Source organism: Bidens hawaiensis, unplaced genomic scaffold (assembly GCF_021521415.1).
Source record: "Bidens hawaiensis isolate Kalapana, Puna unplaced genomic scaffold, B.hawaiensis_p1.1 tig00010984_1, whole genome shotgun sequence".
In the NCBI taxonomy this organism is placed as follows: domain Eukaryota; kingdom Viridiplantae; phylum Streptophyta; class Magnoliopsida; order Asterales; family Asteraceae; genus Bidens; species Bidens hawaiensis.
This window is the reverse complement of record NW_027491849.1, coordinates 154,910-158,266: the sequence shown is the minus strand read 5'-3', so window position 1 is coordinate 158,266 and position 3,357 is coordinate 154,910. Positions and strand designations below refer to the sequence as shown.

General features: G+C 35.6%; 1 pseudogene; it reads left to right on the top strand.

The window, feature by feature from the left end:
• Positions 1 to 764: 764 nt before the first annotated feature.
• LOC143536892 (putative protein phosphatase 2C 59 pseudogene) lies at positions 765 to 1,846 on the top strand (annotated as a pseudogene).
• The last annotated feature ends 1,511 nt before the right edge of the window (positions 1,847 to 3,357 follow it).

Here is a 3,357-nt window from a genome sequence, read left to right as displayed (position 1 = left end):
ACTCTGCCAAACACCTAAGTTTATCTAAAAAACTATAGCTAACAGCCACCTGATTTTTTTGCTAACCATGTCCCTAGTATAAAAGAGTGTATTTTTATTTAGTTATTTAATAAATATTTGATGGTTCATAGTTGGCCCTTTATATGGGACGACGAGGCAACATGTATACCAAAGAGAAAAAAAAAGTCAAAATGTCAACGGTTTGACCTGATATTATTTCTTCGATCTTCTTGAATCCAATCCAATCCAATCATATTCTCTTGGATTTCTGGGATCAGATCTCAACACCCATTGGCGCAATCAGTAATTTCCATCCATACCCACATCGATTGTTTCCTAAATATTTTTAAGTCTTGTTCTTATCGTTTCCGATTTTTGTAATCCTGTTTGTTGAAATTTTTGGTGGTTTATGTTTGAATATAAAATCAAGAATTGGAAGCTTGTTTGGTTTTGATTTGGAATCTTTATCTTATTGGAAAAATCTGGTGATATTTCTGTTGATTTGTCTTGCGATGTTAGAATGCTATACTGTTTATGTTAAACAAAGTGATTGATTAATATGGAATTTGATCTTAAAACTGCAAAGTGAATATGAGGTTTGATCTTGACTGATTTTGTTGAAATTGTTAAGCAAATATGAAATTTGCTTCAACTTTTGGTTGTTTATGTTTAAATATCATCATTACAATTAATGATTTAAATTTTGAGTTTAAACTTATTATTATATCTTACAATGAATGATTTAAATTTTTTACAGGAAGAATATGGGCTACCTGGATTCATTATCATCAATAATCCCGGGTCAATCCCCCGATAGTGGAGGCGGTGTGAGCAAAGATTTAAAGTTCAGCTACGGGTTTGCTAGCTCACCGGGTAAAAGGTCTTCAATGGAAGATTTCTATGAAGCAAGAATCGATTCTGTAGATGGTGAAACAATCGGTCTGTTTGGAGTATTCGATGGTCATGGTGGCGCACGCGCTGCAGAATACGTTAAACACCATTTGTTTAATAATCTCATCAAACACCCAAAGTTCATATCCGATACGAAAGCTGCTATATCCGATGCCTACAGTCACACCGACACAGAGTTTCTAAAATCCGAGAATAATCAAAACCGAGACGCCGGGTCAACTGCCTCAACCGCCATCCTAGTTGGTGACCGGTTGTTGGTTGCAAACGTTGGTGACTCACGTGCGGTTATTTCTCGAGGCGGGAAAGCTTTCGCTGTTTCTCGTGATCATAAGCCGGATCAGAGCGATGAACGGCAACGGATCGAGGATGCGGGCGGGTTTGTGATGTGGGCGGGAACTTGGAGGGTGGGTGGTGTGCTTGCGGTGTCGCGTGCGTTTGGTGATAAGTTGTTGAAACAGTATGTTGTGGCGGATCCTGAGATCCAAGAGGAGAAAGTTGATAACTCGCTTGAGTTTTTGATTTTGGCAAGTGACGGTTTATGGGACGTGGTTAGTAATGATGAGGCGGTTGCGATGGTGAAACCGATTCAGAGCCCGGAAGAAGCGTCGAAAAGGTTGATGCAGGAGGCTTCCGAACGAGGTAGTGCTGATAATATTACAGTGATTGTGGTTCGTTTTTTGGATAATGAAGCAAGTGGGTCGAGTTCTGCTTGTTGAAATGCAAGTGTGCGCTGACCGACTATCAACTGTTGTTTCTAAAATGTAAGTTTGTTCTTAGAGTTGGTTCCCTGTGGGTTAGAAACATAATAAGTGTACAATTTATGTAATTCAAAGTTGAAACTAATTTGAATCTTAAGTTCTCTACTGTTTTTGTATGAGCTTATGAAAGAATATACATTTGTTTATTTTGGAACTAGTTTTATGAGAATTGTAATGCAGAGATTAAATCTTAAGTGATCTGCGACTGTTCTTTTTTTTTTCTTTTGCTTCAAACCCTTTTAGATATACTTTTAGGGATGAGATCAGGACCGTACCCGTACCCGAAAGTACACATACCTAAAATCAATAAATCTGGGTACCCATACCGAATACACTGGTATGGGTTCGGGTACTGAACGGGTATGGGTACGGGTAAATCTCATCCCTATATTTTTTGCTGAACTTTGTTTGATTGGAAAATGAATATGCTGATTTCAATATCAGGCGTTTGGAGCATGCATGCCTGTATGGAAATATATTGGATTGTTGTTTCAAAAAGCGCGAATCGTTATTTGACATGGCGCTGCTTTTTGTACACCGAATTACGTACGTACGTACGTGTGAAGTTGCTTTTTGTACAATCAAATAAGCATTATGTATTTTACATATCAGCAGTTTTGTCAAGTAAACCACAAAGGATCCTTATTTGACATTGTGTGAAGGATGGATGATGATAGAAACAGCCAAATTTGAATGTTGTTGAGAAGTGGCCATTATTTAAAAATGAAAGTTTATTTCTCTTAAGATCGTGATTAATGTAGTTAGTTGTATACAATTCAGTTCACGGTACGATGTGGACTAAGCAGCATGGCAAAATCTTGTGGTTGATGGTATAATAGTTTAGGCCTTAGGGGTGCATAAAACAGTTTGAATACGATCATAGTAAGTTAAAACTAGAAAATAATTTGATTCGGTATAGAGAACCTATATTCAATATTGATGGATTTGGTTTTAACGGATATTTTCCGGATAGATTTGGGAAAGGATATTTTCAAAAAAATGATTTTAAATTAGAGGATCAGATTGTTTTTTACCGGTTTCATCCAAATCGGTTTGGGATAGGTATTTGGTTTCAATGTGGTCTTATACATGTTAAATAAATGGAATGTTGGATGTTGGGGATCATTTTTAGCTAAGCTCAAACAATAAACACTTATAATGTATCAATGAAACAGCAAAAAACAGATCTAATCTTTTGTATCAGATTAGTATCACATTGATTAAATTCATATTGAATTATGAGAGTCTTATCAAAGTTAAATGCATTGGATATTAACAAGCTATTGAAGGTTTTATGTGGAAGAACAATTTTACATTAATCATAATAAAAAAAATCACAATTTATTGCTCTCACTCAATCTTAGCTCACCATTCCCCGATTCTTAGTACAAAAAATATTGTAACAAGGTGAATGTTTGATGTGTAAAAGTGTTAATGAAGAAGAGACTATCTTCTTCATTTTATACAAATGTGAAACTACTGATGAGCTAAAATGAAAGCGACAACTAACAAATTCTATTACAAACAACTAATCAACTATCTAAACAACTGATTACAATATAATCTTGTGTTAACTACTGATCTTCTATGAACAACTGATGTGAGATTATCAGATGTGTGTTTTAAGTTCTTTTCAGTCTTTAGTAGTTTGATGCAGCAGTTGTTTAGTCCTTTAGTCTTTATATCA